The 25,827-nt window shown below is 41.5% G+C and overlaps 1 protein-coding gene across 4 annotated transcripts in view; it reads left to right on the top strand.

Annotated features, from left to right (window-relative positions):
- The window catches only part of tspan9a (tetraspanin 9a), a 163,175-nt gene that overhangs the window by 22,302 nt on the left and 115,046 nt on the right, over positions 1–25,827 (top strand). For 2 of the 4 annotated variants that reach the window (XM_040133132.1, XM_040133129.1), the window contains exon 2: positions 22,377–22,441. The exons of 1 other annotated variant lie outside the window; for it this stretch is intronic. The gene's annotated coding sequence lies outside the window, so the exon portion shown is untranslated. Of the gene's footprint in view, positions 1–22,354; positions 22,442–25,827 lie in introns of all 4 variants that reach the window. One more of the 4 variants, XM_040133130.1, reaches the window with a different exon arrangement.

The following is a 25,827-nucleotide window of genomic DNA, read 5'->3' on the forward strand; positions in this document are numbered from 1 at the left end:
GAGCTATGAGAATGGACACAGATGAGCAGGTATTAATCTCCCACAACTGCTCCGGCTAATTTTGGTCTTATCGAGTGACTGATTATCTTTCTCTTCCTCTGTAACAGAAACATTTTGCTCTTGAATTGCCCTATGCAGATTTGACCCCAATTGGGGAAAAAAAGTGTTTGTTCTGATGGATAAAAAAAAAAAAAAAACTATAAAAAATGAATTAAATTAGATGCATTAAAATTAAGTAAACTTTCTAGTAAAGTATATCATGGCCAATAATGTCTGTGCTTATAGATAAGCGCTATTCCATACATTACATTCTCTAAAACTTTTCCAGAACTTTTCCAATACTTTTTCATTCACTCTCTGTTGAATCAACTGACCTAAAAGTGGCACCTCTTCCATCCGCTGCCTCTAGAAACGTCCTCTCACTGATTGTGTGCCAGTTGTGGTTGTTCAACATTTATGCTCGGTCCCCTGAGGTCCTGAATAGCAAATGAAAGCTCCGGAGTGAGTGATGAGCTATGTTTTAGTGGCTAGTTGTGAGCTCTTAACAATAACTGAGAGCATTTCTCTTCTGCTCTTTCTCTTTGTCTCTATTTCACTTTGTTAGAGTGAGGATTAATATTCCTGCTGACTTTAGAGTCACCGGACCTCCGTCATACTTCATGTAACTGGTAATATTATGAGGTTTGGTAACCACGACATAATGACATAATGATTCTGCTAGCCAATTCATGTTTAAACAACTACTTACCAGGCAAAAACCCATAACATAACATGGTATAGGAGTGGAGGAGGCATAGATTGTTGAGGGATTTTTGGATAGTCATCACGGTAGCAGTCAGTGTTGACTTCTAGTCTTCTGACCAGCTTAAACCAGTGACATAAGCATAACTGAAACTGCCATTGGAGGCAGGGTATAACAGAAACCTTATAATCAAAGGCACCTTTTTGGCCCTATGCTGCATGTTGGGGCAAGATTTCACCCAGACAAAAAGTGAAACTACCATGTGAATAACAGCCTCACTTGAATTACATATGGATCCTGAAGAGGCAACTCCTTTTTAATAAGGGACATTCATAGTCATGCAGCCTCTTAGAGAAGAAGTTGCTGCTCTGAGTCGTCCGACACATTACTATGACTTTGCCATCAGCGCTCCGTTGGAAACATAATTATGCCTACATTTTCCGGTGGCTTTGATAGTAATAACGCTGTAAGCTGAGTCGAGGAGAGCCCTTCAGCCAGAGCACCATGACAATCTTGTAACATACCCTGTTGCATCCATGTGGATTTGTACAATTTAAAAGGGCCAATCTTAATGCATAATATGGTAGATAGACCATTTTAATCATCACAGGTCTGCAGAAGACAGGAATACCTTTTTAGTGATATATTGCGGCTATTGTGTTGTACCTCTTAAGGAGGATTTATGAGACTAGAATCACTTAATGGAATATAACTGATGATTGGACTTGAATATCATTGTTTCCTTGCAGTGGGTGCCATCTAGTGAATCTGGAGCAATATAGCATGTATGGATTTTTCTCAGCATAACTAATAGCCGACATACTGTATGTACAGTATGTGGCACTGCTTTTGATAGTATGTACCACATTTACAAGATTACTGCATAGCAGTCTTTTAAACATCCAGCTATGCTTCTGATTATATAAGCAGCCATTTGCACTGCTAAGCATAAAGGCATAATTGGAATGGTAAAACAGTTTGCAAAATTAAATAAAGAAACTCTTGCCTCATGAAAGGTGTCTCTGAAAAAATTTGATTCAAGATGCTATCCACCCCTCGGGGCTCTTAAGTTGTTGTTTAAAATTATCTTGTAATGCACTCAGCACCAAAACTCTAGCTTCATTAAACAACACCAACCGGAGGACACTTTGATCCCCCGACTGAATAGAGTGGCTCTATTTTCTGTCCGGGTTTTCTGGTGTGTGGTGTAACCCACAAAATCAATAGTGTTCAAATAGAACATTTCTAAAGGTATCTTAGGAGAGAAAGAGATGAAAAGGGGGGAAGGAGGGGAGAAAAGAAAGAGGGAGAGTGGGAAGGGTGGAGAAAGAGAGAGAAGGATTGTTCACCAGTGGGTAATTTGAAAGCAGGGAGGCTGAGACTGCAGTTCACATAGCGCTGAAACAAGCTGTTCCCAACGGCCATTCATCCCTATCAGCGGAGAAGTACTAGACCAGAGTCACTAACTTTAAAATCAATTTTCTGATAAAATTACTTCAAGAACAAATTATCTCTCATTCATGGCCTGCTGTCATGAGCCTTGTGTTCCTGTTGAGACCACTAGAGGTCAGTGTGACCCTGATGTGACCACATGAGGGAGTGACGACGTCATGTACTGTTTGAATGGGTAGGAGGGGAGTTTGCAGCATGCTTTATGGTCATGTCTGCAGAATGACTGCATGTTGCAAAGCTTTGGGGGTTTTCTCCTTCAAACTAAATCTCTACCTCTATTTTCTCTCCTCTTTCTCTGTTTCTTTATCTGTTCCCTCCCTTGCATTGCAACCTGGGATGGGTTCAACCTGTTTATGCAATTTGCATAAGCTGGCTACAGAAATCCATGCTTACCCCTGTGTATTGCTCAGTCAGAGTGAGCTGGCTGTTCAGAGGGAATAGCTAATGACTCCATTGCCCTCATTGACGCATGTCAGTCTATTTCAGGCTCAACAACTAACACTCTCATACATGGCCAAGTGAGAGCTGATGATCTACGTGCTGGATCAGCCCTGCGATGTCAGCCTGCCACTTGGTTAGTCAGGAGAGTTTTTCAGCAGGGCAGGGCACTTTATCCTCATGCCTATGAACCATCACTGAAGTGTATATTCTAGCCTCGTGTCACGCTGCTGACAGCACTCCACCGGTGGAGGAGACGTACTGGGATATCAAAATGTGATTTGACCTGATGTGGCAGCAGTGGCATTTCCTCACCCCCATCCTCCTCCACCTCTCTGCCCATAAGAGGAGTCATCCTTCACCCCCATCTCCTTATTGATCCCTATTTGGCTGGGGTTCACCCCCCCCCCCCCGTTACCCACCATCAGTCTCCGTCCTAAGCTCGTCCACCACTGACCCCCCGCTCTCAGGATGAGAGGAGCTGTACTTGGAGGGGAATGAAGTTGAGAAGGGGGGGCGGGTGGGGTAGTCAAGCCATAGAAGGGGCGAGGAAGAGTAGAGATGAGGAGACAGAGAAAGTGCAAAAGAGCGATTGGGCAGCTGGTTAGATACGAATGGCATTAACTGGACTGAATGTTGAATGCAGGGGCAGGAAGGGCACTGCCAGCCGTGGAGGCTTGTGGCCGGCTTTCACATGACTCTCTGTATGCTGGGACGCAGGAGAGTAATAGAATCCCAACGTGATGTGCTGGGATGCTTGGGGAGGAGGGATTAAATTTAGCCACAGCCACAGCCGCGTGCAGGCAGGCAGGCAGGCAGGCAGGCAGGCAGCTCTGCAGGGCTGGGGGGGATGTTCGCTGCTCTGGGGCCTTCTCTGGCTGCCCCTATCTGGTCTGCTTTACCCTTCTGGAAGAGTCATGGAGGGCACTGCTGCAATCACAATATGAATAATCTCCTTTCCATACCTTAGCAGGATTAATGGCCAAATGGTGAGATGTATCGCATTGCAATGTGATGGAAATGGGGGTAGGGTGGGAGATAAGTCAGGCACACCTTATTTGCAGGCTCTGTTAGGGTAGCATCTGTTGGCTTGTGCAGCTATTGAGTTTCAAAAGCAATAGTGCATGTCATAAATTGATGTTCTATGATAGAACAGATTTTTCATGATAGATACTGCATACAGATGTTTTTCTATTACAAGTCATTCAGGCAGTTAAGTTACAAACATGCATTGTTATGTGGGATGTATTTCAGGACAAAACCAATGTCAGTGGTTTTGTCCTGAAATACATCCCACATCTCTCTTTCAGCTTTGAGTCCTATCTGAGCCCTGCTCCCTCTCTCCTTTCTTTCCCCTTATTAATACCTCCTCAAGTAATATCAGGTGAGTGCTTGCATCCAAGTTCATACAAATATCTTGTTCCGCACTTAGAAATGATTAACTTTTCTCTTTACAGAGCGATTCAATTGATAGGTTTGATATTAATGTGCAAAGGGAGCAGGTATGAAGCTATTGTTTTTATTTTTAGAACTCGTTTTTTACAATAACTCATTTGCCATTACTCATTTATATCTCTTTTGCTTTTATTTTGACATGCTTTGGTATGCCAAAATAAAAGGCTGTTGTCACTCCCTTTCTTTTTTGAAGTGTTGGACGTGATTTGAATGCGCTCGTTAACATCACATGTCAGATTATAGCAGATTTCATGTTTTTCTTAAATCTATCCAGTGAGGGAGGTTACCTCACTGAAGCAGTAAACATTAACAAGAAACTCGTAATTAGCTCAGAGAGGTTCGCTCTTCACCAGTTTAAATTTTTTATGATCATTTATCTTCATGATTTAGCTTTAATTACTTTGCTGAATATCAGCTAGCACAAGAGGCAATAATACTTCCCCCTGTGATAGTTCTTATCACATAAAACTGGCACCTGAACAATCAAATGTATCATTCTGAGCAATTCATTCCAGAAAAAAAAAGATTTCTCAATCTATACAACATTCGACCGTGGTACTATCAAGTCCTTTGAGCCAGTTACCTGTGTGTTCATGCTCTTAATAAGTCGAAACTGTTTCCATCTGTGGTCATCATCAAAATGGTATTCTTTTTCAGTAACAGTTGGCAGGATGTGATGCTTGTTGTTTATAGTTGCAGGTTTATGGTATAGCTGTATTATCTCAGATGAGGGCTGCGGTCCCTAAGTAACAAAGACTGCCCATCTGTGCAGTTTGTCTCAAACTATGGCACAAATGATTTAGCCATTAGTCCATAAAAAGTGATTCACTGTTAACCAAATGTTCCACACTTTTCTTTTGTTCAGAGAGCTAAGGATACAGGCGTTGAAATGGCTGGAGGTTTAGATGAAGAACACTGAGTGCGTGTTGTGTGAGTGAATGCAGTGTCAACAGCATGCGTTATTTCCATTTCCTTGGTTTTTATTTGTCTTTGGCAGGGCTGAGTGTTTCCCTCCTTGGCCTGAATCTTAATTTCAAATCTTTCCCTGAACAATAGTTTAGCTTGGCTGTTTGGAATCTAATTCATTCATTCAAATACTGGCAAATTGTTGTCGGAACTAAGTGACTATGATTTGGCTTTGAGAAACAATGGTTAAATAAAAAGTAGAAAGTAACCCTGGAAATCCAGTTTTGAGTTAAACAGATGATGAAACCATTTGGCATTTTTTGCTTCGTTACACGTTGATTTAAGTACCCGGGTGGACTAAACCAAACCCCCAATTGACAAGGAACAGTTGATAGGAAAACAAGTTGATGTATTGTATGATGTATTACCACTAATCTACAATATGTTCACTTTGTAGTTGTCGGAGGTATTGTTTTTTTTTTATGTCTTTACAGGGTAGGTTCAAATTAATGCAGAAAATCTTTCAAATATTTTCTTGTTGTAATAAGCTACGGCAAAAAAGTTTTGCCCCTCAGGAAACAAGTGTCACCTCTGCCTTTCTCAGCGTTTGACATATTTTGACAAAAACAAACAATGTATAGGGGGAAGATAATGCCTTACAGATGTTCTTTAAGACTTCAGTGCCTTAAGTATCATTTCAGCAGCCCAATGCTGGTGATAAATTCTATTTAGTGACAGGCGCATATTGATTAAAATTCGTCTGCATCTTTAGTCAAGGCAAGGTCAGGGAGATTTTGTTTTGCAGATAATATGGAACATTCTTCATACCCTATGATTCAAATTTTCTGCTTAATAAGTCATACTGATGTGGCACATCAAACAACTGTAAAACTAATGTTTTCACCCGTATTCAAATGTTGTTAAGAGCAGACATGCAAATTACACAGACACAGTATAGTGTAAATATAGTATTATTACTGGCAACAGATTACGTCTCCATGTGAGCAGAATTCAGTCATTGATTTACTGTTACCTCAGCCCTGGCAGCCCAGAATAGTAAATTTTATTATTATTATTTTTTAATATTATTAGTTGCATTGAGGCTTGTAGCCTTTTACCTTAATGCTCATGGCCTTTTTCCTGTACTATTGAGTTATGAAACTTCTATGCATCTGTTGCCAACAATGACCTGAAATACTTTTTATTAACATTAGTTCTAAACCTGGATTTTAAGATCTTAGTATGTTCTTTTATTTATTTGATCAAGACCATTAAGATGTGTTTTTTTTAAACACACTGCAGGTTGTTTGCAGTATCTATTAGGACTAATCAGCTCCAAGTACATAGTGTGTTTAGATGACAACACAAGTCATCATTATAATATTTATAAGATGGAAACAGTAACTCCTACTCTTCAAATGTGATGAAGCATCTCATTGAAAGTAGTGCAGAACTGCAGTGTCATTTTCATGTAGATTATTGTAATGTGTTCTTATCAGTGGGACAATAAAACTTGAACTTTTGTATCTTGTGCCACACTGGCGGGCCCAGTTGCTTCCGTCCAGATCTGAGTGGTCAGTCTGCTTGTGGGAGTCGGTCGTAGAACCTGCATAGCTCATCATCAGCTGCCCTGTGTCTGCTTTTGTCCCTTCCATCACAATATAAGACCAGCTAATTCCTTTAATAACACATTGTCTAGACTGACTCATCCTGACTCTGCATTCTGGCCTTTACAGCACTTGGGCCACAGGTGCGATTGACTCTTTTTTTAGATGTCTCCAGCTCTCTCCATTGCCTTGCCACACACCCTATCTGGTCAGTGCCTGGGTGGTCAGTGATGGTCAGCCAGACTGCAGTACTAAATGGACAGGATCACTGGTCATCGTTATACTGACCTGTTGTGTAGCAGAGTTTGTGAGCTTAGTTTACAAGCTGAGAAGTATTATGGTTAATGAGAAGTGATCAAGTGTGCTAGACTGAAAGATCATTCATAGAATGTTTGGCCTTTTACAAACTATTTTGACTTGTTGGTGTAACCTCTGCTTGCTTTCTTGACAAATCACTTGGTTCCATTACAGGGACGACTGATCAGCAGCACAAAAATGCTGTAACTGGATGTAACCCAGCCAGCATTTTAAATTTGTTGTTATTATCTGCTTATGCGTAAGCCTGTTTCCATGCAAGCCTCCCCCTTATTTTTAACAGTTTGGACCTCAATCTCTACCTATGTGATGGTGCCAGACAGTGAATTAGTATGCATTAAAGCTAAGCGCTCAGGTGTGGAAGAAGAGACCTGGCATTTTGCGGTGAGTGGCGTTGAGAAAGTGGGCTGTGAGTGATGAGGTATAGGACCAATCCTGACACTTTGAGTCAGCGTTTATTCAGTGTGCACCTTCTGTAATCATACACCCGCCACTTCTTTCATCTCTGTCACGCACTAAATGCCATAACTGCGTTAGTGACACCCACAACAAATACAAACCAGTCCTTCTTCAAAACATACGCGTGTTCTGTACCGTGTGTGCATTTCAATACCATTTGCCTACCATCCGAGGCCACTGTTGTATGGTATTTTAATGGATATCATAACGCTGTGATTTATGCTCTGGGTTTTATACCAAACTGCCATTGAGGAGATCTTCTAATAGGTTATTCCTGGCCAAACTCTAGACCTCAGAGAACATTTCTTGTCTCCATAAGTCATCTTTGCAGTCATTTTACGTCTTCTTTTTAATAGCTCCAGCAGGTATTTTCTCTTTCTCTTACCCAGGAGAATTTGCAGGTTACAAGACAGAATGATGAAGATAACACTTGGCTTAAAATGTAATACTTTTCAATGAGAAAAACACTCATGTACACAAACATGCACATCTGGAGAAAGAATAGTCAACCCCAGTCACAGACATATGATCCAGTACTGCACAAAACAGTGTATCTAGATCCCCCTTGAGAGCCCCTGTAGAGCTCAGAGACATTTTGCTCACCAGAACACATGAAGGACAAACAGTGGCCAGGTGCCAGGGAGACATCAAGGGAATTTTAAAGTGTCACCACCACTTCCTGAGCGACAGACTGGAATGACACTCACATATAGTGTGCGGTATCCATGCTTCTTTCTTCCTTTGTCTCTCCATCTCTGTCTCTCAGTACATGGAATTGCTTGGAAAAGGCTAACATGGAAATATCATAATTAGCGGGGCACAGTAAAATTGAAGCCATGAAGCATGTCTTTAAAAGTCCTCTACTGCAAGCCCCTTATGTCTTTCCAGACTCCCACATCCAAAAACTAACAGTGCTTACAGACTCACTATGGATTTGTCATCAACAGTCTGTTTGTTGGCCTGCTTTCTCTCTGCCTCTCCTGTCCTCATCTTGCAGGGAGATGACTAGGAAGCAGGACTGACTTGGTCCCATCAGTCAGTCTGTCAATCCTTGAGGGGTGATCAAAGCAGCGGGACAGGACCTGTTTCGCCCGCAACATGATTTAGCCATAAGAGGGAGAGGATCCAGACATCTCTGTTCTTCACCGTGTCTGTCAGTAAACTGATAAATAAGATGGGGGCGTTAAGAAAGAAGGCTTGCAATGTGTCGTCCCTGTGGAATTGTCTTATCCTGTTACTCGTTTTCCGAATTGATAGTAAAAAGATGGGGGTAGAGTGAGAAAGAGAGAGTTTGCAAGACAGGTTGTGTGATGATGTGTAGACGTGCCCGAGAACTGGATTTCCCTCAGTCACAGGGCAGCAGCAGAAGTGGATGAATGCCTCTCTTGCTCTCTGGCTGCCTGCTCAATACTCATCATCAAATGATGTAGCTCTCAGTCACCTGACCTTGTACATGCATTACTCTCCAGTTTGTTATCTACCAAGATTACTGAAGTGAGTTCCCCTCTTATCCTCTTGTAACTCCTTCCCCTCTATTTTCTCCATTTCTTTTTTTTCCCCTTCCATTTCTCAATTTTGAAGTGTAGCATCAGACCAGTAGTGGCCCCAGTATTAATGTGCCTGCCAAAACAAGCTTCCTCGAGCTATATCTCATTTCTGCCCTGATCAGCTGCGAACATAAATAATGCTGGGATCTTTTGAGAGACTTGAGCAAGACAAAACAAATGGCAGGAAGCCGAGGTTTCATGTGCATCTGCAATTTATCAGGCAGACGTTGTCCCTCTAACACACACAAACACACAGCTACAAATAACAATAAAGGAAAGAGATGTTCCCATGTGTCATTGCGCCACAATTTGATTCCAGATTCTCTTCTTTAGTGCAGGCTACTGTTGCTTTGTGAATTCATATCAAGTCCATTCGGCTATTTGTAGGGGAAGACTTACAGACTCATGATAATCCCTGCGGAGCGTTCAATGGATGTGACTGTGTCTGTGTTTGTTTAGAGATGGCAGACTTAAGGTGTATGACCAAACCAGTTAAAACCCTCCGGCGCTGGTTTCGGTGCATAGTGCAAGCCATTAAACTATTGGTCAAAGGTTTTAGAACATTCAAAAATTAAAGCATAGAAAAATAAACATTGAAATTTTAAAAACAAGGAATCATGGAATCTTCCTTCAGAGCTAAATTTAATCTAATTTTTCTACTAATCCAGCAGCTGAACACACTTGGCATTATTTCTACAATCGAAATCAACTTATCGCTCAGATAGTTTTTTTTTTTTTTTTTTTTTTTTTTTTTTTTTTTCCAGTGTTATGGATTTTTCTTGATTTTAATCAATTTTTGTTTCCTGTCTACATGACCTTCAGACAAAACATGATTCAATAATAGTTTTCTTTATTAAAACTACACATCGCATATATGCAATATCACCAAACAATAACAACAATACCCTGTCTCGTAATACATGTTGACACTGGAAAATTAGGCAGCTAAAGTTTGCTGCATTTTAGCTGTGGTTTTGGATTTGGGACAGGAGTTAGCATCAGAATCTCAAAGAGACACACATTGCTCCCATTCCACAGCATATTTTATTTCATGTGCTGGAACAGGTTTGTTGTGCTGCTACTTTTAGTTCTAATGGAGCAGTGTTTCCCACAGGTTGAGAATTGACTTGTTGTGGTTGGTGGCTTGATGTGTGACCAATGTGCATACAGAGACTCATGCAGTTTAGAGGGGGAGAGTGTAACCAAGGTTATGTTTAGTTACAATTTATAGATGTTCCCTAAATGCCTCAAATGTAGACTCGGTAGACACTACAATTTACCAATGGCGGCTGCGCATAGAGAAGCCTCTAGTCCCCACTCAGTTACTGCAGCCCGTGCAACTCAGACAGGTGTGTGGCCAAAAATGAGTTAGTTAGAAAAGAGTGAAATAAGGCCTTCTAATGTAAGATTTACCTAAGTTGAAACCAAGTGATTTTATCTAACTGGGTTGTTTGGGCTGCTAAAGTAGAGCCTACGTATGGGAATCGCTGTAGAGTTTTTACAATCTTCACACAGAATGTTGGTCTGTTCCACATCGGACCTTGCAAAACCATATCACAGAGGTAACTGACTACCTTTCTTCGGTAGTATTTTGTTGTCTTCAGCGGCTGTGGCTGCCATTTCTCAAGATTGCCTTAGACCGTCAAAGCTCAGACATGCAGGCATCTCCAAGGCAATGGTGACAGCCTACGTTACTGTAGTAACTACAGAGAACTGCTGCATTTGAGTAATAGCTGAGGACTAATCTCGATTTTGCGATTTAGGCGTTTTTCACATCGTTCAAAAACAAACGCTTTAATTAATTGAATTAATTGGATAAATCGCCCAACGTCCTGTTTTGGGTCATTATTTTGCTGCACCATGACCCCTGACCAACTAGTTCTTTCTTCCTTTTTTACTTGTCTTTTTCTCAGCATTCTGACAGCAACATACAGTACTAATTCCTGCAGTACAGTATTGGTATAATAATTTGCAAACATTTGCAATTTGTAATTATTTGTACAGACAGAGGGTTTGTAAGTAATCAACAAAAGTGGGGGCACCTGTAGGAATTGTTTGAATTAACTTTCAATGCTTCACTTACTTCCATTGCTGCAGTAAAGCTGTAAATTAACCAAATTCTTAATCCCTGTAAAAGGCCCATTTTCTTTATATTGAAATGTACATGATTTTTCAGTTTTTTGGTGTCCTAAACTTTTTTTTTTTTTTTTTTTTTCACCTCGGGCATTTCATTAAAAATTCCATTAAAAACTGGAAATATGGGGGTGTTCTGAAACTTTTGACCGGTAGTGTACATGACAAAGGTCACATATACCTTTCCCCTTTGTAGACTGCCAATACTCCTTCAAAAGACTTTTTTCTCCCTTTGAGTCCATTACTCACCTTATTTCCTCCTGGTTAGTGTTGTTTTTACTTTAGTTTTCACACTTTGCTCTCTCTCTTAAATTCCCTCTCTCCTAAATCACTCTTGGCTTCATGCACTTCATCTTTCCTCTCACATTCTCCTGTGTCTCTTGACACAGTGCCGAGTGGATGCCCTACATCTGGGATTGGCAGCGTTTTCTTTCCTGCCTAGCATGGCCTAGAGAAGGAGAGGGCCTCGTGCACCTGCCTCAGCTGGGAAGGACCGGGGGATTTGTGGAGATCTAAACGCCTGCAGGGATCTTGAGAACATTGCCAAGATGTTCAAATACAAACGCTCGCGCGCACACACATTCACAAACATGGGGGCAGGCAAGGACACACATTGTCACACATTTGCAATACTCTGTGTCCGTACACCACACACAAACAAATGCACACAGAAAGGATATCCATGACAGGAAGATGTACATGCAGTGTATCTCTTCTGCCTATCAACACCTGGTATCAAAGGGAGATTACACTGGTTGTTTAAATAAAAGGCAGCTCTGGATTTATTTGGACCACGGGGCTTTCATCTGCACAATGACAGAACTACACTCTATGGAATAAAGCAATTTGGGTGATATAATGATCAATGTTGTGCTGTCTTCTCCTCTCAACACTTTGTCCACGCCCTGTAGTGCTGCTGCAAAACTGTGCGAAATGTCTTTTTATAGCTTCTAGCTGTGCATATAATCCCCTGTCAAGATGTATAGAGCATTACGAGGAGAAATTGTTAGAATGCTTTAGTCTGCTATGTCTGTGTTTAACAGTCTTTAGTGGGGTTTTGTCCTCTGCACTGCAGTGGGATAGGAGTGTATGAAAGTCATTTTTGGTAATTATGTTTTCCATGCACATATTTCATCTGCTGCTCACTGTTCCTTGTCCGCACTTATCATACCCCCTCCCCCCTTTTCTTTCAGTCCCCGCTTTAATTCTCTAAGACTGTACCACCAGCTTGTCTATTACCTTAATTTAAAACTCGGGGAGAAAAACGACATAATAGTGGTTTTATCAGCAATAATTCTAATATAGCATTACTCAGAGGTAATGATGTTACGTTCGCCAAGGATCCGATTCTTTTCAACGACCCTTTGGAGCGAACGAAGAGAACCAAGATGTACTTTTTGTCATTGGGCCCAAATTTCTCTGCCCTTAATGATTATATTGCAGATAAACCTAGTAACAAGTGCCTCCTTTAAAAACAGGCATAGATAAAATCTTAGTATATGGCTGGACCATGTATGAGTGTGTGAAATTGTGGTCAACTTATTAAAGGAAAGGGACATTCCTTTCAGCATGTTATAAATTTAGAATGGGCTGCACTGTTCGCGACATTTCATTTTGAAATCGCAACGGCCAATGGGGAAACTCGGCCAACCAATGGTGTAACCTCATCACTCAGTCAGTCAGTCAGGGACAGAAATTCATGTTTATAGGGCTGGCCCCGTTGTTGGGGTCCAGCCAAAAAGAAGGATGTTGAATGAAACGGAGCCATAAGATCTGGCTCCCTTCAAAGAACTGCAATTCCCATCACTACTCAGAGCAGACAGACTCTCTGGAAAATTAGCTTAAAGGATATGAGCTGTTAATACCACATCTCATGTCAGACTGATAAATTTCCTGTCATTCATCCAGAATCTATTCATCCATTTCCCACTTATTCTGTCACCCTGTCAGGGAAGGTAGGGCACAGGGGTTATTACTCTGCATGTTAATTTTCTTATCTTTTAGTTTCACAAACCAACTGTTTATGCATTTGATACAAAAAACAGTAAGTGAAGAGGAGCCTTCAAAAGTATAAAATGTCCTATCCAAGACAAATTAAATCAATCATACCTCAAATGTCTCAGATTTTTGGAATCTCAGGCAGTGTTTTAAGTCCTGAGCTGAGCAGAACAGAAGGTTGTGAACTCTGCCAACTGGTGATGATATGCCTTTGTCATTGATGAGGTGGATTTTTTGGTCATGGGAGCTGACAGCTCACCACAGTAGCAGTGAAGCAATTGCTCACTTCCCAATCCCCTGTACGCAGCGATCTCTGGTGAGTGTGTTTCCAAAAAAGTATGTATGTACACAGCTGCAGCTCTCCCTGGCATGAGTGTGTCCTAACAGATGCCGTAGCATGTCTGTGTGTGTTTGGGGGAGACGGAAGAAATCTGGCGAAGTGGACACTGCAGATGCCTCTGATTGCACGCTGGATTAGGAGGGAAATTCCTCTAGGACGAGGACAGAGGATCAACAGCTAGAGCCCGCTGGGCTAACTTGGCATGGCTTCTGCGATGAGCACAGGCAAACCTTATCCACACGGACAACCTAGGCTTGTAGGACACATACACTCACCAGGGACATCAGATCTGGATCCAATCCAAACGTCTGGTGGTGATTGTACATGATGACCACTGTTTATCTACTGGCAGAGGTGATAATCTGCTCTCATGACTCCCCTGAGACTCTAAACCTTCTCTTGTGCATCAGTGATGGTTGACCAGGGCCACAGGGGATAGTGGCATGGTGATCTTGCAGAGTAGAAAACTAAGAGATTATTTGTTCCCCTTGGGGAAAGGTTTAGTACCTTGGGATTTGTCCAGCATCGAGGAGCTCTGCAGCCCTAAATTGTGGTAACGACTGGGCCAGGTCTGTTCCAGTTTGGGTCAGTTGGTGTTCTCAGTTGACAAATAAAATCATATAATGTGCGATATGTAAAGATGTAAATCTTAAATCTTCAAATCCAGTTGCTGCCAGTAGTTCTCATAAAGATTTTTTGATATTTGTGACTGAAATCAGTGACTGATGACGTCACTTGTGTCTCCCCTGAGAGAAATGCATTGGTAAATAAATAGCTTTACCTGAAGCTAGCTTTGTTTCACTCACCCCAAAATCCCTCTGAAGGGTCTAGAGTCCACATTGCCCATGCCTCTGCATCCAGGATCTCACCCAAACTCTGCACTTTCTTCTTCCTTTTTTTGGCCTTTTCAGTGTGAATCGCACTGTATCTAAACAAATCAAGATGCTGGTTGCTGTCCATTGTTTGTTTGGCTACACGAACACACAACAGTTGACATTCTTATGGGATTTGCAGGGTTGTCTACCACCACAACTCCAGCTGTTACTGACCAGTTGTTCATTGTGTTGTCTAGTGTATTTACTCACTCATAAGTTTCATGCTCCTTCATAAATGTCAAAGATTAAAAAATTATCTCAACTTGGTCAAAGCAATCTTTATGTGTAGTTTGTCCAGTCTTTGTAGGTTTCTGCTAGTCTTCATATTTGTCCCATGCTTTAGCCTTTCATCAGTGTAGGCAAATGAGAGTAATCCAAATATTTTTTTTCTTTTGCAGAGGTCAAGTACCTTAGTTGCAAGGGAATATGGAACTAACAATTGATGATACGATTGTTGGATGGGAAAAGAGGCTCAGGTGTGGATGTTGGATCTATTATAAGACTAGATGTTGGTGCTTCACAGTTGGCATTACATTGGTGAAAATAAAAGCAAAGTATCAGCCGTGCCAGCTAATACTGGGATAATTTGGCATTTGACACTGGGAACTTAGCAGTGGGATGGCGGTAACACAGATGGTTTGGAACAACATCTGCAGCTCTAGACAAACTAGCATGGATGAATGGCTACAGTCTGTCATCAGCGGTCTGCAGGCTTACAAACATCCTCTGTGGGATACAGGTCTGCAATTATAATACATTTATGTAGTTGTTTGATTCATTCGATAGCACTGGGTTTTACAAAATACTGCATAATTGATGAATCATGATGCATGTGGAATGAGCATATGGGCATATATATCTGACACATGTACAGCATGCATGAATTCCATACAAATGACTCCAGAGAATGGGATTTATGAATTTGCATATCATCTCAGTCAAAATCAAATTTCTATAGATATAATGACTTTGTCTGTTTCTCTTGTAGTAACGCTTTCTTTTTTGTGTTTGATTGTGATTTATTTTGCATTTATTTTGCATTCTTCATCTGAGTCCATCTATTTAACTCCCACACATACAGTACTTTCAGAAAGTATTCAGCCCCTTCACTCTTTCAAATTTTGTTATGTTACAGCCTTATTCTAAAATAATTTAAATTTATTATTTCCCCTCATCAATCTACACTCGGTACCCCAAAATAACAAAGCCAAAACAGAATTTTGAAATTTTTGCAAATTTATTAAAAAGGAAAAAGACAGGTCTGGGGAAGGCTACAAAAATATTCTTCTGCATTGAAGGCTCCTAAGACCACAGTGGCCTCCATAATTCTTCAATGGAAGAAGTTTGGAACAACCAGGGCTCTTCCACCTGGCCAAACTGAGCAATCAGGGAAGAAGGGCCTTGGTAAGAGAGGTGACTAAGAACCCGATGGTCACTCTGGCTGAGCTTCAGAGATTGTGTGTGGAGATGGGAGAAACTTCTGGAGGCACAACCACCACTGCAGCACTCTTCTTTTATGGCCAGACAGAAGCCTCTCCTCAGTGAAAGCAACATGGAAACCCACTCGGAGTTTTCAAAAAAACAACTAAAGGACTCTCAAACTGTGAGAAATAAGATTCTCTGGTCTAATGACACCAAGGTTGAACCGTCTGGCCTCAATTCTAAGCATCATGTCTGGAGGAAACCAGGCAATCCTCATCACCTGCGCAATACCATCCCGACGGTGAAGCATGGTGGTGGCAGCATCATGCTGTGGGGAAGTTTTTCATTGGCAGGGACAGGGAGATTGGTCAGGGTTGAGAAAAAATTGAACAGCGCACAGTACAGAGATATCCTTAATGAAAACTTGGTCAAGAGCGGTCAGGACCTTTAGACTGTGCTGAAGGTTCAAATTCCAACAGGACATGACCCTAATCCAACAGCCAAGACAACGCAGGAGTGGCTTAGGGACAACTCTGAATGTCCTGGAGGGGCCCAGCCCGAGACCTGACTTGAACCCAATCAAACATCTCTGGAGAGACCTGAAAATGGCTGTCCAAATATGGTCCCCATCCATCCTAACAGTGCTTGAGAGAAGTTGCAGAGAATAATGGCAGAAAATCCCCAAATCCAGGTGTTTAAATTTTTTCGCATCATACCCAACAAGACTCGAGGCTGTAATCACTGCCAGAGGTGCCTCAACTATGTACTGAGTAAACAGTCTGAATACTTATGTCAGTGTGATATTTCAGTTTTTTCTCTTTAATAAATAAGTTTTTTTCTTTTTAATAAATAAGCAGAAAGTTTTGACATTCTGTTTTTGCTTTGTCATTAGGGGATACTGAACGTAGATTGATGAGGATAAAAAAAATGAATTTAAACGATGTTAGCATAAGGCTGCAACATAACAAAATGTGATATAAGTGAATGGGCATAATACTTTACGAATGTAGTAAAAGTATGCAGTAAACTCATCTCAGACACAGAGACCATGGAGAATTAAGGGGAAAAAAGGCTGAAAACTGCCTGAAAAAATGTTTCTTACAGGATTTCATTATTGTAAACTTATATGACCCTGAGATATATAGGGGGATAAACTTTTAAGGTGTACCTAATAATATTCTGGTCTGCCCTTAAAGATAGAGACTCATTGCAAAATCACAAACTACAATGTCAACATCTTCTCTGACATCGTCTCAGCACAGAAGGCTGTATTGTTGCAGGGCAGTTGAATTGGATTTCATCGCGTGCACATCCTAAGTGTCATAAAAGGGAAAATTGAAAGCATTTAGCACTCAAGCAGCTCTTGCCATCCTGATGACATAGCAGAACCTTGCTGCAGGGTGTACAGGCCAGTCTTAATGTCGGAAGATTTGTTTTCCTCTCTTTGCCCAATGAGAGGCTAATCGTCGATAATCACAACAAGCTCGCCTGAGGACCTTCATACAGCATCTTCCTCTTCTTCTAAGTCTTATTTTCTCTGTGCAACATTTCTCAATGAGATATCCATCTGTTCCACATGCACTACATATTCTGCTGAAAACCTAAACCAAAAGACAGTTTTGAAGGGCAAGCATCTCTCCCATAAACAAAAGGTTATTGTTGATAAGTGTTGGAGATAAAGCTGTGAAATGTTTTTAACCAATTTGTCAAGCATGTTGACCGTAAAAATCTCGGTTCCAAGTTTTATTCCCTGTCCTTGTTTGTGTCTTGTGCTTTTTTCTTTTTCTTTTTTTTTTCTCACACACTAACACACACACACACACACACACACACACACACACACACACACACACACACACACACACACTCGGAAACAGATACAGAAAAGAATGACCTTATAAATTTTACTCTGACCAGCTGTATTATGCACATTTGGTGGTGGCATATACTTCTTATCAGCTCAATTTGTGGTCCTTTCTACAGTCATTTCTTTGAAGTGTAAGTGGTATAGCAAGCTGAGCCATGGTGGTGATTTGCCCACCCATGGCACTTTGTGTCGTTCACAGATAAATGATGCTGTGTGAGTTGACAGTCAGGCTGATGAGATGGAGCAGAGCTGTCGTAACTCACCAGAATACCATGAACCTTGGCACACAGCTGACCCCCAAACTCTTTCCAACATCGACAGTATATGTGTGTGGTGTGTGTGTGTGTGGGTCCCTTCACATTGATGTAGACAACTTCACAATACACAAGGAATGAAAGCTTAGAGGCAGTTATTGTCATCTAAATTGTCTATTAAAGAATTGTGACTCAAGGTGAAATAATGAACTTTTAAAGCCGATGATTTCTTTCTTGATACAGTACGAGAAAACAGTGAATGGAAATGTGAAGATGTACCAGCAAGGTAAATGAAAACAAGCACATCATTACAATCACCTTGACAGTCCAAACTCTATTTCCTTTCTATTCTATTTCCAATTGTAAATGGGCTCTGTACTGTAACTATCCTGACAGCTTTCCATGTAGAAAGTAATTGCAGGGTTAAAGCTGTCCATTGAATTCTGTCCTGCCTCTTATAATTCAACCTCTGCAGGAACCTCCAGGCGTGTATCTCATCAGTCAGCAATGCCACACAGTTTGACTCACTGCCAGGGCCTACAGTAGCTCCCCCGCAGCCCCCCAACTTAACTTCCACACACATCACCCTGCAATCAGAGCATGGCCAAGCCCCCCACTGTCTTAAATTACACTGCAGTTCACTCTGATAAGAAGCTGCACCTTAGTCATGCAGATTTCTGAGGAAAGTCAATGGTTTCCTTCACAGGGCTGGAAGAAAGGTAGAGTAAAGAACAGTAGAGTCAAATTTGTGTGTGTGTGTGTGTGTGTGTGTGTGTGTGTGTGTGTGTGTGTGTGTGTGTGTGTGTGTGTGTGTGTGTGCGTGTGTGTGTGTGTGCGCGCGTCTGTGTGTGCGTGTTGCATGGCCACGCATGTTAGTTCAAGTATCCACACTGCTTGTACGCTCCATGGAAGGGGATCGGCTTTGGCTCTTTTCCAGCATTCCTTGGTGGAGGCATCATACCCTCCATGCATGTCCGTCCTACTGTGAGCAATAGCTTGAAGAGGCGAAACTGGTTGAGACTGAGGCACGACAACAATGTAAAGAGACGAGGGACCGAGAGTCCGATCTTACCGACGCAGCTGTCGAGGATTTGGAAAGTGAAGTTTTCACCCCTTCGAAGCTGTAGAGCAGGATTAAGGCTGGACAGCACTTACTGTGGAGAAGCTTTGGCCTGAGAAACCTTGTCATGGGCAGAGGAGAGGATACAGGGAGAAAGTGTCGGTGGAAAGAGATTGATCTGAACAGACAGATATGGAGGGGCAGCTGTTGGGATCAAACGTCCTATGGAGGAAAAATGAGGAGGGAGGAAGAAAGATAGAAAAAGGAAGAAAGGGGAGGGGGAAAGGATGCAGTCATTTATAAAAAATTGTGGTCTTTTGGATTTACCCTTAGGGCTGTGTTAACATACCAGAGTCAACAGTATGGCAACTGCAGTATACAGTAGATTTGCTACACTTACCTTCACACACTGAGGAACTGGTGAGACATGTATTTGAACCTCAGGGCTGAGCTGTGGAACAATCAGTTGCCTGTCAGCTCTGTAAACAAAGGCGTGATACCTTAATTTTACCAGGATGTGCTCTGTTCCCCATCCTGTCATTTCAATTTCACTGCTTCCTACCCAAACTGTGTATTGAACAGAGATTAAGCATCGTAATGTCTCAATTCATGCATTTGTGCAAGAAAAGCAGATTGAGTGTGGAATGGATGGCATGCTCTCTGCAGAATGTTGTTCATAATCCTTACAGGGTGTTAAACCTAGGATGGCAAGATTCACGGAGGCACATTAAAGCTCACAAAAAAGCCACAACAGTCTGCTTCACACTAATTTCAGTAAATGCGTCGCAACTGGACTTTTGGCATCCCTTCCTAAAGAATTACTGAAATCAGTCCAGTCAGGCAAAGTCTGCAGCATAGCCTTTTATATCAACATTTAATCTTGAACGTTCTTATTATCCAGAGCTATGTGGTGAACAGTATGTTGTGCCCTCAACATACTGGTACACAGTATGCTGTGCCTCGAGGTTTGTCCGGCAGTGCTGCATTTCATGAACGCTTGTCTTCCTCAGTGAGAGGAAAGCCAGCCGTTCTCAGCTGACTTACCGATGTGTGCCAGTGCTGGCCGACGCCGCCTCAATCACAGCTGTGTGAGCTCTGCATACGCCACAGCTGCAGGGCGCTGCTCTCTCCCATGAGACAAATGATATGCCCTTACCACACACAGTACAGTGTCGGCTCTTCGACGCCTCTCCCCACACTTTTTTATTAAAACAAGGACATTTGTTTTTGCGCTCTGTCATTGCGCGGCCACATATTGTACTCCCAGTCTGTAAAAAAGCACTCAGAGAGCCTAAAGTGTTCCTCTGAGTTCAATCTCTACTTTTTTGTAGATTGTTGATTTGTCTCAGCCTGGAATGCCAAGGTCAGCTTTCTTTCCCTGTCGGATCTTTGAAGAATTGTGTTTGAATGCTAACATGCAAACACCCACAAAGCTGTGAGATGACTCTCTGTGTCCACGGTGTAAAACAGAATGTCATGTATGTCTCTCAAGAAAACTAGCTATCATCGTGGTTGCTGCGAGATCTCACTGAGCACGTTCACTCGTACACACTTACTCCACATGCTGCATACAGACACACATAGCGTAAAGGGCCACAGATGGTAAACATAGCTCACAGGGAGTGACTGATCACATCTCAAGCCAAATTACGGTCTGTTTATAGCCATAGGAACATCACTATCTCTGCTGTATGATGCCTGATGACCAGAAACCAACATCTATCTCCTGAGCCTGACTTACTGTGAAAATGTTGTCCCGGTGTTCTGCTAAATGAATGCTGACAGCCATCTTGTTTTTGCCATGGCCACTGTTGCGAGTTGGCTGTCCAGTTGGCTGTCTGCAGTCCCCCAGGGAACAGGAAGGAGGCAAGCTTGTAATGATGAGGAGTAATGATGTAATGTAATTATATTTGTCTTGTTACACAGTGCGTCAGAGGAGCCCTAATTAATTCTGAACACTAATGGGAGGACCAAACTGTCTTGTTTTTGCCGGCTGTGTCACTCTTTGGTTTGTTCTGCTTTCATTCTACACAGACATGGTCTCGCTCTATTGATCACTCTATTTTCTCGTTTTTTTCGCTCTTCCATTAACATTATGCTCAATCTCCTCTCGCTACTTACTTTCTTTCTCTTACCCTCTCTCTGTTGTTGGCTTTACACTCCATGTCTGACCTTAGGTCTTCTGACGTTGTATCTTTTGATAGTAATTGAAAACCCTGAAGTCGATTCATTCTGTCTTGTTCTTGCCTTTAAATCCTTTATACGATAAACATATTTGCCATGAGAAGAGGTTCTGAAAAGATGGGAGAAAATTGCAGAGTAAGACAATTCAGGCTGGCATTTTAAGGTTCACACCTGACTACTTGGATATAGTGTGTGCACTCATTACTCCCAATCAATCAGGCTCAAAAGATTCAGACGTTGTGCTTGAATGGACATTGACTTTGTATTGAACTGTCCCCTGTGTATGCATGAACATTGCAGATCAAATCTCAGAAAGCTATACCTTCAGTGGATTGTGATGGAAATTAAAGATACATCGAACTACCATCATTTTCCTTGTGGACAACATGACATTGCCATACAGAAATAGCCCCCTTGGCACTGGCAGTGGCCATTGTCCTTTGGTAAGCTTATGCATCAGTTTCTACAACAGATAGAGGGAAACTTTAGCCACCATTCCTCACAATAAAATGGAAACGAAAGCAGCGGCTGTGCTCTCGTAAGTCATCCTGTGGGGAGAAAAGTGACCTCTCTTGTACAAGATTGAGGTCTTAAATCAGCCTGCAGACATCTACTTCTCCTCTCGTCTGAAGGTTCTCCTAGAGAACCATCATTCATGCTGGAGTGCAAGTGCAATGCTTTGATATTCTGTGTACCTTGCCTTGGCTGTGCAGCTCTGTGTTTCGATGTGTTTTTTTTACACTTGTGTGTGTTTTATCTCAGTGGTGGGCTCGGCAAAGAGCGCTGAAAGATGAGGAAAGAGAATTGCATATGTGCACTGCTACATAGGTGTGAAATGGACAGACGCATTTGCCCCTTCACCTCGACATGGTGCCCCTTGTTCATGTTGTGATTCTGCTCTGTACTGCAGCAAGCGGCAAGGTCACACTCTAAGGGCTTTATTGTCTTGAATGAGGCTCAAACCAGCTGGCCAACCATTCTGTAAAATCACAGGGAGACAACTTTAGTGCACTGCTGTGTAAACTGCTGTAAACACTGTGCCTGTTCTTCAATTTTTAACAACTCCGGGCTGGTCGGATACAAGCCTAAGGTTTTATATTCCTGTTTTATTGTTTGAATGAGCTTGTTTTTCTAGGACATTATATTTCATGGGACCGGCTGAAGTGGAGGTAGGGAAAACAAGCTTGTAGAAGAGCACTCACTGGTTGACTGATTTAGTAAATGAAGGGGTTGATAAATTAAAAGAAATTAACATTAGAATCATATTCCAAACACAAGTTTTCACTGACAATAAGGCCAGAAACTGTTTTTTGTTTTTACAGCTTTTGACCTCCCCAGCCTGAGGTGCAGACAGTCTCTCTTCCTGCTTCTCACCCTCCTGGGAAAGGTAAGATGTCTGCTTTCACCTGCCACACCCCTCATCCATCTGCTATGGAAATCTGTTAACACTGCAGCAAAATGAAACTGAGAACCTCTAATTACCCGGAGGATTTGATAGCACTTCTTCTCGACTATCTCTTGTGTATTGCTCTGTTTATTCAACAAGCCCCCTTGGATGGAAAAACACTTTAGCTCACATTAATTCAACACTTTCTTTAATTTTTGTTCTGCACGCAGACTTGATTGGGATACAGATGTAGCAAGGTGGATAATTTTGTCCAGATTATAGTAGAGCTTCATAGATGTGAAGGGTGAATCCCTCTTCCTAAAAGTGTACGGGGAACACTGATAACCAGCCCAGATCTCCATGCTGCATGGTACCCGTGCTTCAAAGAGAAGCACGGCTTAAAGGGGCTAACTAAAATTAGCCGGGCAACAGATAACCTGTGCCTTGAGATCAAAGCGGGGCTGAACTGTCAGGCTCTTTCACGGCGCCTGTGGTGGCAGAGCCTGTAGAAGCAAGAATGTGGAGCAAGAGAACGCAGAGGTGGACAGAGAATGAGCGAGGCTACAGTGCTATTCATGCAAGGGGATGAGTGCTAAAGAGGCCCTGTATTGAGGTATAAAGTTCCAGGGCAGGAGATTATTTATGGGTGTCCTGGATTGAAGGGGTCAGGGATTTGTGTGTTGCATGTCACGCCTTCACTCCCACAGTGCACCTCTGCTCCCAAGAAATCTAAGCATCCTGCACTAGGCTTTACAGTCAGCAGGGTGTTTGATCACTTTGTTTGTACAGTGGGGTTCAAACAAGAAAGTGGTCTCAACTTTTTGGATCCCACTGTATGTTTATGTGCATGTTTGTGAGAGACAGATGGCTCTTTTCCAGTATAATGACACTCTGTGCTGTGCTGTAATCTCAAATCATGTTTCACTGTTTCTGGAATATTTTCCTTCTGCAGGATGATCATTATATAGTTAATGAAACTAAGGTTTTACTCATTTTAGCTTTTTTTTTTTTTTCACTGTACTGCTAAACAGCTTAATCTATACCAAGTTATACTTCATTTGTTGTTCATACTGTGTTTTCTATGTAAAATCTGTAACAATAGTACAGATTAACTAAAGCTGTCAGATAAATGTACTGGAGTAGAAGTGAAAAGAAGCATAAAAAGGATATTTGTCAGTAGGAAGTACAAGTAACTCACAATTGTACAGTTTCTAAGTAAATGCAATCCACTGCATATTCCACCACTGCCAGGTCCTAGATGCTCAATGCAGCTGAGCTCTACTAACACTTTAAGTGTTTTAAGTAGCCTTAATTTCAGTAAATCCTTTTTTATGATCAAGTGTATATCTCCTTGAAGGGTCAATATACTGTTAATAATGCCATCTTGTTATTGATTTCCTGCTTTATTTAAGCACTGGCAGCAGATTACAGATACCCTTTTGGAGCGGATCAAACAACATTTTTAATTCAATTAGTCTACTGAATTTCAAAAATATAGCAATGTGATAATGCCAATTCCTTATTATTCTAAGCTTTAACTAAGATTTCTATTGTGAATAAAGGATTAACAAGTAATTATTTTTATGATCATTTGTACTTAATTGAAGGGGCTCTTCCCCTGCCTCAGTTTGTATATCAAAGCAAATATATTATTTAGATAGCAGCACAAGATGGAGAAAAATCAGATGATAGCCTGAACGTCTTTCATGTTTGCAATGTCGTCTGCCAGGAAAATATTACATTTTCATGTCTGTTGTTTCCAGTGCTGCTTTGCCTTTGACATTGAATCTGTGTCTACATCTCTGGAGCCAGCTGTATCCTACTTGTTCCTCTTTCACCATGGAAGGCTTTAGAGAGTGTCTGTGCAGAAGAAAAGGGACCATGAGGCTTGTGAGCCCAGTTTTCAATGTGACGAAATGTGTCATTACGCAAAAAAAACAACAGCGTGTTTGAAAACAGGCTTGTTTAGCGGCGTATATCTTGGGTTTACTTTCATAAATGTTACACCTATGCGCTGTGTGTGTGTGTGTATGTCTGTGTGTTTGTGTTTGTGTTTGTTTGACTACATAATGTTCTCTTCAACTGGCCATTCAGTCATATTGACAGACAAGGAAACACACACAAGCCGGCCCTTACAACCTTTCAGCCTGGGGTAACTGCTCCTTCGGGCCTCTCTGACCACTAGTGGCCTCGCACGGTACATGGAGGTTAACATACTTTGGGAGTGTTGGTGTGTGTGCGTGTGCATTTGTGTGGGTGTGTGGACAGTGTTATTGATATGCCTCCTGTTGTGCTTGCTGAAAGATATTGACTGATGCTATTTCAGCAGTGAACCATTTACATATTTATTTCCGTGGCCAAACAGCACAACATGCACTGGTGGCCACTGGAGACCTTGTATGCCTGTCTTTAATTGGCTATTGATTGACTCTGCTATGGCACTGGGAGACCATAAATTACCGCCCGTTTGAAAGGGGGAGATGGCAGGCAAGAGTGTGGATGTGTCAGTGTTATTCTGAGTATCAAGTATGTTGTTGCATTATTTATACAGCTCTCATTTTTATTTATGTAGCAAAGATCAGTGACGCAATACATGATGGAACAATTGCAATACAGGCTCCCTCCTTGGACACAGTTTATTTGCATAGGTCAGTGCACAACAGTTCTGTTTGGAAAGATGGTATGAGCATACAGAGAGAGGCACTGTTTATTTGGAAAGGATAAGGAATTCAGTTTCAATCTCTTAGAGCTTCCATTTGACATAGAACTGGTTCCTCTACTACAGTCTCCATTGTCAGCATAAATAATGTAACATTATATACTGTATATATGTGCAACTGTTTGTGTGCTTGCATATATGGGTGCATGAATTGGTTGCTTCATAACAGGGCAATATGATGATCTTCTCTTCTGAATGAATATAAATTGAAAATAAAAGAACTACCTGACATATATTTCACAACATTTGCATTTCATTGCAGTTGTCTAATAACGGTGTCTGCACACGCCAGTGGTGTTACGGAGGTAGCTTGGGTAATTATTCAGCATAGTGTTCCTGAGTGGAGCATGAAGTTGAAGTGCATCTTAACCTTTCATTCAGTCTCAGTATTGAATCCCATAATCCCCTATTGAATTTATAGAATCTTATTCTCTAAAAACAAAGAAAATTAATTCATACTAGTTAGTTGTTAAGAAACAAACGCTGTGATTTCAAACTTTTTTCTTATTTTTATTTTTTTAATTCCTTGCGAAAATAAAATAGCTCAATTTAATACACAAGTACTGCACTGTTTTTGTTCGTTTGTTTGTTTGTTTGTTTGTTTTTTTGGTTGTAGTGTATTTTAGTGAATGAATCCTTACCTGAAGCTTCAAATATCATCGAACAT

The sequence above is a fragment of the Xiphias gladius genome, chromosome 8 (genome assembly GCF_016859285.1).
Source record: "Xiphias gladius isolate SHS-SW01 ecotype Sanya breed wild chromosome 8, ASM1685928v1, whole genome shotgun sequence".
Classification (NCBI taxonomy): domain Eukaryota; kingdom Metazoa; phylum Chordata; class Actinopteri; order Istiophoriformes; family Xiphiidae; genus Xiphias; species Xiphias gladius.